The following is a 14933-nucleotide window of genomic DNA, read 5'->3' as shown; positions in this document are numbered from 1 at the left end:
TTAGTGTCTTATATTTCCTGGAAAGACTTTTCTAATTGGAAATTTTTACCAAAAAAATCATATAATTTTCCATATAAAATTTTCTAGTCAAAATAGGCAAAAAAAATTTGAATAAGTATTTGATAATTGATGTTGTAACACTTTCACAAGGTAATTTTTTATGATAATTTATGATAGTTCTATTTTATTTTTCATGTAATTTCCTAGTAAAGCACTAATAGGGTTTTATCTTAAGATTTCATGAAAAATGTATATCTTAAGAAAAACATTTCTAGTTTTTCTTGGGATATAAAATTCCAACCGGGGGTCTAACGGAGCCTTAATAGGAAGAATTACTCAAATATCTTGTAGGTTATACATTTAATATAGTAAAAATTACTTTTATATCATTATGGTTAGACAATAATCAGTAACGGGGTTAGAAATATGCATTACCACGAAATGAATAAGTAATCAGTAATGGGGGTTTGAAATATGGATTACCAAAAAAATTGGTAACGAGGTTTGAAATATGCATTAACAAAAAAATCGGTAACGGGGTTTGAAATATATTTTCAAGGACTATTAGTGCCTCATATTTCTTGGAAAGACCTTTCTAGCTAGAAATTTTTACGAAAAAAATCATATAATTTTCTTATAAACTTTCTTTAAAAGATGACGTATTTTTTATTTGATAAGTAATTAGGTAATTAAATGAACATTTTTACTTTTTTTAGTTGACAAACAGCAACATTGAATGTTGAGGGACCCAAAAGGGCTGATGTTTAGTAAAAATGTTTAAGTGTATAGGGGCCTTTTTTGTAATTTTGGTGATTTTTCAATGTTGCTATTTGTCAACAGGAAAAAAGTGACATATAAGCGTGTACACAACCACCGCAACAAAAAAAAGTGGTTTTTGATAAGGTAAAAAGTTAAAAAACTGAAAATACCTCTCTAAAATTACATGAAATAATCCGCCGTATTAAAAAAAAATCAAGGAATTGTAAATGTAATATGTAATTCTCCCCCAAACCCAAATATGTGCATAGTATCCCTGAATGAATGTCTATTCAATAATGAATGAATTTTTCATCAAATCTACGGGTGTCTCTATGATGACGATGACCCATGGTAACCCACAAGCTACCCAATGGGCAAGGTGTCTTGGCATCGAGTCGGGCCAAAAGCTTCCCTTTCCCACTCCGGTAGAGAAGGCTCACCGATCCCGAGTGAAAATTCCGGCAGATCCCCACCACATTTTCTCCTCCCAAGCTGTGTTGATTCCATCTGTGTGCAATGGGTTCGATATCCCCTGCAAAAAAACAGTAAAAATGGGGGTAGATAATCCAATTTGTAGATTCTCTTTTCCTTCTATACTCGCATCCAATCCTTGATCACTTTACCGAAGCTGACCTGTCTCCATCCTCCCAGGTCCATTACCATAACTTAGGTATTGAAGTAGCAAGGGCTTCTGTTGTTGAAGACCCCTGGACATGGAAGGGTCAGACCAAAACACATCGTTGAAGTACTTGAAGAAATTGGCATTGCACTAATCGAGAGCGGCGATGACGCGGGGACTTGGCACATTGGTAGCCCAGAGCCTAAGAATGTCATCCATGACGATCAAATCCAAATCGAGGTATATGACACAAGTCACACAAGAAGGAAGAATGTTGACTAGGAAAGTTCAGGCATAATTCAATGGATTCTCGAGCGTTCCTAACGGATGTCAAGATGAGAGACTAACATCAAAATGGTACAGATTGAAACTCAGAGATGGGAAGGTGGATCGGAGGAGTACCGAAAGAGGGCTCTCCTCCGGCTTGGGATTGGTAGAAAGGAAGTGGAAGTAAATGTTCTTCGGACAGGAAGCGAGCTTCAAAATCTAATGAACAACAATGATGGATCCTCAAAGGTCAGGCATGTCAAGGGTCATTGAAATATGAACAACCATGGGATCGTTGAAGAAGAAGATCAGAGAGGAAGAAATTGAAAAGGGAGAATGAGGAATAAGAAGACGAAATCCTTCCATTTTCGCAGAATCGTCGCCTAATGAATGTCGTTTCTCTGTTCCCCCTGATTCCCAAGAGAACGAAAGACGAAGAGATGAACTCAAAGAGTCGACCTCCTGCTCCCGTTGTCGCCTCCAGACTCCCCAAGTCCCGTTAAGTTAACAAGTCGAACTTGACCAAACCATGGTTCGGTTCGAAAGCTCACGAGCTGGCACATTAACTTAACGAGGGTCCAAGACGGGGAGTCGGGAGGTGGGAGTGGGAGCGGGTGGTTGACTCTTCGAGTTCATCTCTTCGTCTTTCTTTCTCTCGGGAATCAGGGGGAACAGAGAAACAACATTCTTCAGGTAGCGATTCAGTGAAAATGGGGGGATTTCGCCTTCTTATTCCTCATTCCCCCCTTCAATTCCTTACTCTCAGTCTCAATCTTCAATTTTTTCCTCTCTTATCTTCTTCTTCTACGATCCCGCAACTGTTCATATTTCAATGACCCTCGACGTACCTTACCTCCGAGGATCCATCGTTGCTGTTCATTCGATCTTGAAGCACACTTCTTGTCCGGAGAACATTTACTTCCACTTCCTTTCTACCAATCCCAAACCGGAGGAGAGCCCTCTTTCGACACTCGTTTGATCCACCTTCCCCTCTCTGAGTTTCAATCTATACCATTTTGATGCCTGTCTCGTCCAGTCTTTCATCTCAACATCCGTCAGGAATGCGCTCAAGAATCCACTGAATTACGCCCGAACTTACCTGGCCGACATTCTTCCTTCCTGTGTGACCCGCGTCATCTACCTAGATTCGGATTTGATCATTGTGGACGACATTCTTAGGCTGTGGGCTACCAATGTGCCGAGTCCCCCCGCACCCCAGTACTGCAATGCCAATTTCTTCAAGTACTTCAACAATGTGTTCTGGTCTGACCCTTCCATCTCCAGTGTTGGAAGATGGGTCCAAACCCATAAGATATGGACCCACCATGATCACACGAGCTGGTGGGATCCACCATGATCACATGAGGTAACATGAGATGTCTTACACAATAAGAAGTCTTACAAAGCAAGAATTATTATGGAAGCAAGTCTCATAGAAGAGTTTCAGTTTAGAGGTGTTTTCGTCATATTACTCTTCTATTTATATTGGGTTATTTAATTATGTTAGGACTTATCTATAAGTGTTAAAGTTTGGGTGTAATTAGGACAAAGGTAGTTTAATTATAATTGGACTCTACTACATTCCTCTATTATAAATAGAGGTTCATGTACTCTGATTACAATAAGTTGATGAAGTTTTTCTCTTTTTCATAAATTCAACATGGTATCAAAGCAAGTTCTGTGAGTTGACTCGGTCAACCCATAGAGATAATGTTATCCTTTTTTGATCTATTATCTCTAGCAGTTTAAGTTTGTGTTTATCTTTTTATTTTTTTTCAATCCCTATACCCGTTATTTGCTTTACTTCTTAACCTTTATACTGAGCTTTTCATATTGCATATTATATATTGAAGGAAATATATTCGAGTCTACTTTCCATGGAGAAAGTTTTTTTTTTTTTTCAATCAGAGTTATCTACAATGAGAAATAGATATTTTAAACAACAAAGGTCAGATTGCACAAGAGGTTTGAGCAACAGTACAACTTCCGAGCTATTTTATGCTATCAAGAACGAGCTTTTATATGGATAATTATATATCAAAAGAAAGATCTTTAACTCTATTTTCTTACATTTTTAAACCAATTCTCGATCTGAGTTTTTTATATTGAAAAATTGATCTTGGAGGAATCAATGGTTATGCTGGCAAAAGGAGAAAGATTACTTAGTTTGACCATATTACAATGACCGAAATCTATAAAATTATATATCTCAATATAAGTATATTTTATGAAGTTATACTTGGATGAAAGGTATTTAAGTCTAGTTTCAGAAGGAGAAAATTTCATATCAATCTGATCTATATTTAAGGATATATTTGCATTGGAAGAATCAAAGGGTATGTTAGTATCCTGTTGCAATGAAAATTCCGAAGTTAAGCCGAATTATTTCATGTGTCCTTATTACTCTTAAGAACTTTCATTATTTACCAATTATCTACTGCTATACTACTGTTGTGGTATCTTTTTGACTGAGATATTATTATGGAAGGACTCCTCAGTTCCTATCTATTGTCAGCATTGGTCATCCTGATGAAGATTTGAATAAAGAACATTGTGGCTTCATCATCTTATCTTCCTTTGATTCCCATTATCATATTGCTAAATCTATGTTATTTGATTCAATTTGGGATTACTGCCATTACCTCCTAGCTTGAGGGGGAGAAGTAAAAGAAGAAGTATAAGAAAGAACAAAAAAAATTGAAGACCAAGAATCCTGACTCGCAATAATAATTATAGTAATTATTGGTGATACCTGACTTAACTCGACTCGATTCTATTTCTCTAGCTAGATTATTATTTTGAAGTATTCACAATATATTCTTTGGTCAACATATTATTTGGTACATACTCACATCGGATTATTTCATGAGTCATTTTACAAGGTTTATTATTTTGGTTCGTATTATATGGGCTCAGGCCCATTTCAACTACAGCTATTGTGTCTTTTTGGATGATACATTATTATTGAAGAAGTGGTGACCTTAACATCTTATCTTCCTCTTTACCCATTACCCATTGGTTATTTGGCAGCATTTCTCCTACTATCCTTTATTTGACAGTCACGTATCTTTGGGCCAACCTTTTGAGTGTTGTTTCGGTTAGGAGTTTAAGTCCATCACGTATACATATGGGTGTTTTAAGTCCATTGAAACTTTTTTATATATATACCTGTGGGTCTTTTATCGTCGTCTTATGAATGACAGACATTCCCCGCTTATCACGTTTGAGAGTTGATGCCCGGGTTGGGACACCGTGTTGGAGGAACTTATTATTACATATATGTTACCCCCTTAATTGACATTTATTACTCCTACCACTTGAGAGACGTTGTCCTGTGGAGGGACACGGTGATGGAGGAGTTTTACTATACTTCTAGGCACTACATACAGACCCACTACTTGAGAATGATAGGAGTGTGGCCTACATCCAGCATGGGTTATGACTGGAGTATGGAGAGATGTCATACGACTTGAGTAATTTTACTTTCACTTATCTTATGCCAGTTGGGTTTCATGGAAGAGATAACCAGTATGAGGGGGGGTGTTATAAGATATAGAAGACTGTCATTTTTATGAGAAGATCTTATACACTATTTGCAGCAAGTTGGGAGTTCATGATGTTCTTTCACCCCCAGCTTGAGAGGGAGTGTTGGAAGATGGGCCTAAACACACACGACCAAGGAAGACCCACATATTCAAGAGTGTTGGAAGATAGTCTAAGCCCATAAGATATGGACCCACCATAATCACACGAGTTGGTGGGGCATACTATGATCACATGAGGTAGCATGAGAAATCTTACACAATAAGAAGTCTTACAAAACCATAATTATTATGGAAGCAGGTCTCACTGAAGAGTTTTAGTTTAGAACTGTTCTAGTCATGTTAGTCTTCTATTTATATTGAGTTATTTAATTATGTTAGGACTTATCTTTAAGTGTTAGAGTTTGGGTGTAATTAGAACAAAGGTAGTTTAATTATAATTGGACTCTATTACCTTCCTCTATTATTAATAGAAGTTCATGTACTCTGATTACAATAAGTCAATAAAGTTTTTCTCTTTTTCATAAATTCAACATCCAATGTCTTCAACTATAGAAGCCTTTGCTACTTCAATATTGGAGTTATGGTAATGGACCTGGGGAGATGTAGACAGGGCAACTTCGATAAAGTGATCGAGGATTGGATGCGAGTACAAAGGGAAAAAAGAATCTACGAATTGGATTCTCTACCCCCATTTTTACTGGTTTTTGTCGGGGATATCTACCCCCATTTCATGTAATTTTAGAAAGGTATTTTCAGTTTTTTAATCTTTTGCCCTTATCAAAATCCACTTTTTTTTTTCTGTTGCAATGGTTGTGTTGATTCATTGTATTTGTATGTATGGACCAAAGCAACTCCTAGTTCCATGAACTGCTTAGATGTTTGTCTTGATTTGTAGTACTGGTTTGGGGTTTCACTTTCTTTGTTGGAGATTGTCATTTTCTAGGATGTTTGTGTTCCAAATTATCCGTTTCACACCTTACTTTGCGGGTTACCTACAAATATTTCAATTGTTGAGTGCTAAATCTTTAATTCTTTGTGGGAGATCACTTTGTCTTCACTGAATGATTATATCAGTAGTTAAATTTTTATGCACATAGGATGTATAGTTAAAAAGATATGAGGAGATTAAGGTTTTTTAAGTGTATAGGGATTTGTAATTTTAACTCAAAACACTTATTTAAGAAGTTTGGGAATTCATACACAGTTCCCAATGAAGCCTTTCAGGCTCTTCAAAATGTTTTTCTTCTCCTTTTTCCTTTTCTCTCCCAATTTTCTCCTCTTCCTACACCCAAATCTTGATTTGTACAGTTAATAATTCAGATCATATTAGCCACCTTCCAACATACTACTTTTGTATAAAATAGATATGGGTAAAGGTCATGTACACATGATTACTCAAATTCACATGCATAGATTGTTGTTGGTGTACAATTTTCAACCCTACTCTTTTAAATCATGCACCAAATATGTATAATTTGATTAAAAAAAATTTAAATTACTCTGGCCCCATATTTGGGTATAGAAGCAACACATGATTCCCACCTGGCGACTGCTCTACGTGAAGATACATTTTCCAGCTCTTGGAGAAACACAAACATCTATTCAAAAAATAAAAATCATACCTCCAAATTATCGCTACTATTTGTCATTGGCTTATTTGTATTGTTCTCTAATATCACAAGCCACTACTATTTGGCACATCTTTTATGATGTGCTACTTAGTAGGAAAGCTGGCATCCAATTGTCTTGCTGCCAATAATCCATGTCTTTGTCAGAATCCACGGGACCTATTATTTCTGAAACCCCACAAAAATGCCCACTTGCATTGACCTTCACAAGAACCAACCGCCTTTTTACTCGACAAAAGCAAATAGTTTTAAAACCACACATTCAGCATATTGAAAATAGGTGCCCAAATAGTTACTAACTAACAAAAGTTTAAACAAGGTTTACTCACCAAGAAGAAGAGAAAAACGGGACAAGTTCCTGGGTTCCCACAAAAAACAGTATCCAAGTTTTTTATTTCCAGCAGGAGTGCCAGACCAGATGTTTTCTTTTACGCACATCATCTTCACTATTTGTCTTTATCGCAAAGAACTTGGCATTTTCATCCTTAACAATAAAACCGTCCTTGTGGTATTGATAAGCATATATAATAACGTTCCCTTGTGCATGGTAGCCACCCATCTTTGTATTCTACTCTTCCACTGCTTGCCTGAACATGTTAGCCTTTATAACTTCAACTTTTTCAACACTTTTACAAAGATGTAAACATACTACAAGACCAGGCAAGATGGCATATGATGGCCAGTTTAAACAGACACCCTAACAATAAGAATTTTTCATAGATAGATGAACTCTCTTTTCATTTTAAAAAGAAACAACCACAAAAACAACTATAGTAATAATAATAATAATAATAATAATAACAACGACAACAACAGTTTACTTTGCCCCTGCCAACTCTATGAATAGACAAAACGTAGATAACTATGTACAATGTCATAATATGGTACAGGGACAAAGCTAACTATAAATAGCATCACAATTGATCGAGTAAAATTGTCAACCTTAACAAGCTAATTCTAAACTCAACTATGCCTTGGTTCATATCAACTAACTTGAGCTCAATTTTATAAGAATTTCAATACATAGGTAACAAGCAACTCGATCAGCAAGAAAGTCCATACTTGCAAAAGCAATACTGAGTAATGGTAAAGTATCACAATATTACCTCTTGGACTAGATGGTTTCTAAAAGATGTTGTTCTTTTGGGGAAACTTTTGTATTTACGCCCTGATTAAGGGCACCATTTTATATAAAAATAGCATGAGAATGTTCCTAAATGTGTGTGATAGAATATGGTTCCAAGTAGGGGCAACATAGAATCAAGCCGAGCCTGAACCTGCCTATGTGTGAGCCGGGCTTGATTTAAATATTTCGAACTTGTACTCAAGCCGAGCCTAACCTCGAGCCTACAATTGTAATCGAACTCGAGTCCAATACTTGTAACCAACTTCGAGCTGCAACCTACATTTACAACTTTGCAAAAAATACATGTCAAATAATTGCTACTTCAAAAGCACACACGAACTACTTATTTTCTTTGAAAGTTACTTCAGTAAAGCATGACAAATACTATGCTATCATATTTCTACAGGGATTTAATGGACAAATTCTATGTTATGTGGGGCCAGAGAACTTAACCTAGAGGAGTACCACAGCATAGCCTTCGATTGTCTATGTGTTCAACATCCAATCCAATACACCATGCTGCTAGTGTGACGTATTCATTTGCGTACTTGTGAAGAACTTGTCTGATATTATAGCCAAAATATATAAGCATTCATCAAGAATAACAAAATAGTTGTAGTTGTAGGGCATATAGAAGCAGGCTTACCGATTTATTGATAAGTGGCTAAATCTTTGGAGATGGCATACAACTGCCTAGTAGCATGTCGGAAATACTTGTTGCCCTCCTCACCAAATTTCCAATATTCTGGTCCATGGTACCTCACTCCCCTACAACACCTCAAACAAGAAAATTATAATTATTTCAACCTTTCCATCGTCCAATAAATTTGAAGCACTTCAAGCCAAGATGATTTACTTTTGGGCAAGAACAAAACCAGACTTCATACATCCAATATAAACTCGAGTCTTTGATCAGTGTCTCACCAGTGTTGTTCCAAGTGTTGCTGCAATTATTCAAGAGTAGATGTAGTTACATGTACTGAATGAATGATAAAAAATGAGAAAAATAATTTGTTCCGTTCCAAAATTTTTATCAAAAGTATTTGGACGATGCTGCAGTCAGGAAGTGGAGACGAAAGCATATAAAGCCTCCTCTCCCAAAAATAAAATATATAACAAAAATGAAAAAAAAAATCTGCAGTGATTCTTTACCTATATTTACGTGGACATCATCATCAACCGTAACATAGAAGTCTGCATCCCATGTTGCCACAACAGTTGCAAAATATGCTCTTGTTTTGGCTGATAATTCTAGGTATCCTTCAACATGTTCCTGCAATAGAAACTTTGTGCTTATGGCACAGAATGCAAACTCTTATTTACTGGGTCCCCACCAAAAACTAAGTTGAAAAACATGAATATTGGGTACCTTGAGAAATAGTCACATGAAGCATTACATGGACAAGCCAGGGAAATCACAGTACAAGATATTAACAACAGACCACCTTCAATGGCTGTGATAGACTGATCATGGGAGCAAAACTTCTCACATATGTGCTTTTAGAAAAAAGGACATTCAATTTTGAATTTCCAGGCTGCTTCTATCTTTTATACCAAAAAAAATTTAGCCATGAATCATATGGTCAATACAATCCAACCAGAGATTTTGAAAACATGAGTGTATTCAGAAGATGAAAGTTCCTCAAGTAAAATTTGCATGGGTCAACTTGCAACTCTCCATCCCTAGTGGATATTAAACTTGGAGCAAATGTCCTTCCTTATAGAACATTGGCATAAAAATAATAACATCATTTCCATCAGCAAGCTAGTCATTCATCCAATAATAATACAAAAGCTTCTTGCAAGAGCAAGTCATTTTCCTTTTTTCTTTTATTTATTGGAAAATCAGTAGCAAAATTTTTCATACCTGTGACCAATAACAAAATGTATTATAATGCCCTTTTCTTCCTCAAACCTCTTTCTTTTCTCACCTATTTCATTTATAGCAGAATAGTCAGAAACAGGAAATTGAAATTTCACAGGGCAAGAGTAACGAGCAAATTTATCCAAAAAATGAACCTTGTAGCATCCATGTTGCTCGAACCGAATCCCTTCTTTTGCGGCTGCTAAAGGCAGTATTGATTCCAACAACCATCAAATATTTCCGCTTTCGAGTGGAGTCAGCTGTCTTTAAACTTTCTGATACAGGAGCGCCATTGAGTATCGATTCATGTGCAGCCTTGCAGCTGCTAATTCCATTTCTAAATTTGAAATTGTTTAATCTAGTGTTCTGCAAATCCAATATTCAGGTGATCATCACGTCAGATTTTGAACATATTTCATGTAGAAGTTAAACCAAGACAACTGGTAAACAAATGATACCAAAATACTGAAAAAAAAGAAAGATAGCAAGAACTTACTGTATGGCATAATGGGTCTTTGAAACTTCTCCGAGAATTTCCTTTGGTTCTCGCCTTATTTCGACAAATTCGACCACATCAATATCAACATCACACAGCAAGGAAGAACCAAAGGAAAGTAAAACAATGGTGAGAAAAGAAACTTACCTTGGGCCACAACCATCTGCAACTAGCTTAAGCTTTTCTCCTTCAATTCCCATTTGTCCTATTTACTTCTTTGGGGGGGGGGGAGGAGCGTCAAGGAGTGGGAACGAGAGACAAAGAAAGTTGCAGGAGGGGCTCGGTGGTGACAAGGATCGTCGACGGCCGACGGGGGAGGAAGAAATAAGAGACTGAGAGTAAGAAATCGAAGAGGAAGAATGAAAAATAAGAAAGCGAAATCGATCTTCCCCCGAATCCGCATTTTCGCTCCCTGATTCCCGAGAAGTCGAGAACGAAAGACGTAGACTTGTCTCGAACTCGAAGAGTAAAAAAGGCACCTCTCGCCTCAGCACACGGGCCCTCGTAATAGTTAACGAGCGGACTTGCGAGCTTTCAAACTTCCGCATTCGGGCCCTCATAAAAGTTAACGAGCCGGCTCGTGAGTTTTCAAACTGAAGAATGATTTGGTTGAGCTTGACTCGTTAACTTAAACAAGCCTGATCTGGATATTGCACTCGGTTCGAAATCCAAATAAACCAAATTGAACGGAGCCGAGCTCGAGGAGCTAGCGAACCAGCTCGGTTCGATGCCACCCCAAGTTCCAAACAGCCCCCACATATAAAAGCTCTATTCTAGACATGTGGATGATTAATGATACAAAAAGGTGATAGTGCTCAAGTTTGGCTTGTTGAATTAGTAGATCTACATTGGGTGCAACCATCAGTTAACAACTTACATTACACCAACTCGGCATCATAGTCCTTTAGACAGACATGTATATCTATTTTTGGATGAATGACTCAGGTCACATAAATTCTATATGGGCTTCCAAAATCAAATGACTCTCATAAACTGTCTACAAGCAGCCTACAGACACAGAAATTGCCAAATAGGACCTAATCTTCAGCCCCAATAATATTCTTGGTTTTCTGAGTCTACCTGCATGCAATAAAATAAAAAAAGAGACTATATACCATTACTAAAAAATGAGTTTTATTGCACTCCTAGCCAAGTGTCAGTCATGATATACGCATTCCTAGCTACTCAAATACATTAAAATCTTTATTGAGGTCCCAATCTCATCAAGATACATCAAAAAGCAACCAAGAGGTTCTTTGCTTCCGCCAGCCCAAGCAATGACAACTGCCAATTCTCCTTCCTTGACCAAGGGAACAGAGAACCACCTCATATCAAGTTGCAAGCCCTAGAGGAGGCCTCTCAACTCCACCACAATAGCTTCAACATGACTTGAAGGGGTAGAATAAACAAGGAGGATATTACCTAAGATCCTGACCATGCCTCTCCCACCAACCAAACTTGGGTTCCATCATGAGCTTCCTTCAAAATTTAGTCTTTGCCACCCATCAAGAGGAGTGGTCCAAGAAGTGAGATTGGGGATGGTGTAATTAGAGGAGTTTATGATGGCTCTCCCATTCCACCTTATGATCAAGGTAGAATGATGTGAAGTCTCTTAAAAGTTGCTAGCACATGAAAAAACAAAAAACAATGCTTTTGTGGCTTTAATGATTCCCCTAATAGAATTTTGCTTACCTTCAATAGTCCTACGATTTCCTTCTTTCTAGGTATTCCAAATGGTTGCAGCAAAATATAACATCTGAAAATTCCTACTGGTTTTTTTTGCACAAGATAGGATTTTTTTGTGCTAATAGTGAGCAAAGAAAGAAGGGAGAGCTGTAATGAAGGTTAAACTTAAGAAGGACGACACGCCAAATTTTCGAGATAGGGCAATGGAAGAAAAGATGATCAACCATTTCGGAATGCCCACCACAAAGCTTGCAGTTTTGGTCTTCAATATAAGCTGCCCTCTCCTACGGAGATGGTCCACTGAATGGATCCATTCTTTTGTTGCACGCCAAAGGAAGTGGGTGACCTTAGGTTGGGCACAAATACTTCAAGCAATGGCCACTAGAAGATTTTATTTTAAGTTAGAGCCACAAGCATAAGTGTATTGGGAGGTGACTAGGGGTGGCATCGAGTCGAGCCAAGCTCAAACTTCTATAGGTTTGAGCTTGGCTTGACCTTGAAGACTTCAAGCCAAGCTTGAGCTTGAGCTCAACATCGAGCCTTGAATTAAACTTGAGCTTGAGCTCAAAAATTTTAAATGAATTCAAGCTCAAACTCAAGCTCAAGCTCGAGTTGGGTTCAAGCTTAACATACCTTTATAACTAAAAAAAATAAAAAAGACAACTTCTCCATCAATAGCGTACAAGCAATAACATCGAATGTTGAGGGACCCGAAAGGGCTGAAGTTCGATTGTCTTTGCGGATTGAGAGAAATAAGAGTAATCATCAATCAACTAAAGAAGGAACGAATGAGAGCAATTTGGGCAAAGGGTATTTTCATAAGAAAATATGTGGTAACAAATCAGTTCACGAGCCGACAAGCCGAACTTGGAAAATCTCGAGCTCAGATTGTTATGCATTAGAAACTTATTACAAATCTGAGATCAGGTAAAAACTGAGTTGAGCATTATTTTTTTAGCCGAGATTGAGCTGCTTGCAAGTAAGTTTGGCTCAACGCCACCCCTAAAATTCACATTGTATGAACCCCCTTGGTGCCACAACATCACCTCCTGTTAAACTTATGAACCTTTCTTCTCCACATCAATCCAGCTACAACCAGGAGATTTCCTCACTTTTCTCAATTTCATTACATGCCTGAGGTCCTCAACATCTTTCCACCTCCCCTTTGATGCATAAATTTGTGAGAGAAGGACATAAGGTCCAAAATTTTTAAGCTCCAACCCCATGAGTTTCTTAGCTGGAATCTTTGCAAACTCCATGTTCATATGGGTTCTACATGCCCCCAAGAAGGAGTCCCACACAACAACATCAGCCTCGATTGGCATATTGTTGATTCAATTCATTGCCTCACTGAGATGTCCTGCTCGGCCAAGATGGTCAACCATGCAAGCATAATGTCGAGCTTTTGGTTCCAACTTGTAATTGAAAACCATCAAATTGAAGAACTCTCTACCCTCTTTAACCTTGCCAGTATAGCTCCAAGCTGAAAGGACAACCACAAATGTGATATCATCAGGAAGTAAACCTAATGCATACATTTCACTGAAAACTCATAGTGCATCCTCTCCCAGACCATGTTAGGCGTACCCAATGACCATTGAGTTCCATATCACAACATCCTTTGAAGCAAAAATTCAAAATATTGTCTCTGCTCTGATAAGATTGCCACACTTAATATACATAGTAATCAAAGCCGAATCAATAAACACATCAGTGTTAAATCCTAGTTTCACCACCTCAGCGTGAATTTCCTTCTCGTGATCAAGACAAGCCATGGTGGACGAAACACTAAGTATACTAATAAGAGCTGAATAATTTGCCTTTACTCCAACTCTCTGCATACAAAGGAATGTATCTAAGGCTTCGAGCTCACACCCACTTCTTTCGTATCCCTTAATCATTGAACTCCATGTTCTATCATCCTTCTCCTCCATCCAGTCAAAAATCCTCCTGGCTTCAGAAAACTTGCCATTCTGTCCCAACCTCATAAGCATCACATTGCATGCAGTCAAAGATTTATCAGGCATCATTTCAAATAACTTCATAGCCTCTTCTATCCTCCTGCAATTTACATAACCAGTAAGCACAACATTCCAAGAAACCTCATTCTTCTCTGGCATCACCTCAAAGAGCTTGTGAGCTATATCAACCCTTAGATTATGGGCATATCCAGAAATCATGGTCATCCAGGTTATTACATTTCGAGTGGCATCTCATCAAAGATTTTTTGGGCATCTGCCACACAACCCTCCTAGCATTAACCCAAGATCATATTGGTCCTAGCAACTACGTCCTTTTCCAGCATTTGATCCAAGAGTAGTCGAGCATCATCGATTCGACCGTCTTGGATCTACCCACCCAACATTACTGTCCTTGAGACGACGTTCTTTTGAGGCATTTGGTGGAACAGAGACTCTGCCTCTAAAATTATTCCTTGTTGGACATAACACCGGATCATGGCTGTCCAAGAAACAATTTTTCGCTGAGGCATCATGTCAAAAATTCTTATCGCATCTTTCATCATTCTTTTTTTTACGTAACCCAAAATCAATCTATTCCAGGAGGCCAGGTTCCTCTCGGGCATTCAATAAAAAAGCCTCAACACCTTGTCCGGATGACCATTTTGGAAATAGTCAGATATTATTGAGTTCCAAGAAATAGTACTTTTATGGGAAAGTTCGTCAAATATCATTCGTGCAGTTCTGATTTCGCTAAGCCGAGCATAGTGAGAGATGCGAGACTAGGCGGAGAGGATGGCATCGTTAAGGTAGCACTGGTAGCAGATTGCTGAACACCGCATTGAAATGACTCAGACGTCCTACGCAGACGCAAATTCGATCGGCCCACATGAAAAAATCACAAGTCTCGTTGCCTGCTTCGTCGATTTGAAACAGGAAGTAGGCAACGAGACTTGTGAATCAAAATGCCGGAGTTTAACTTCAA

At 37.9% G+C, this 14933-nt stretch overlaps 3 pseudogenes; 1 reads left to right on the top strand and 2 right to left on the bottom strand.

Moving 5' to 3' along the window:
- Positions 1 to 1732: 1732 nt before the first annotated feature.
- Positions 1733 to 5926, top strand: LOC137949449 (probable galacturonosyltransferase-like 7; annotated as a pseudogene).
- Positions 5927 to 6639: 713 nt separating this feature from the next.
- Positions 6640 to 10852, bottom strand: LOC137949447 (probable beta-1,3-galactosyltransferase 3; annotated as a pseudogene).
- A 2196-nt stretch (positions 10853 to 13048) lies between these two features.
- Positions 13049 to 14790, bottom strand: LOC137949446 (pentatricopeptide repeat-containing protein At1g56690, mitochondrial-like; annotated as a pseudogene).
- Between the last annotated feature and the right edge of the window lie 143 nt (positions 14791 to 14933).

Source organism: Aristolochia californica, unplaced genomic scaffold (genome assembly GCF_029961685.1).
Source record: "Aristolochia californica isolate CCGP_79_NKW_82.1479 unplaced genomic scaffold, dmAriCali1.0.hap1 SCAF_14, whole genome shotgun sequence".
Classification (NCBI taxonomy): domain Eukaryota; kingdom Viridiplantae; phylum Streptophyta; class Magnoliopsida; order Piperales; family Aristolochiaceae; genus Aristolochia; species Aristolochia californica.
The sequence above is the reverse complement of the archived record's forward strand: the minus strand, read 5'-3'. Positions and strand labels throughout refer to the sequence as shown.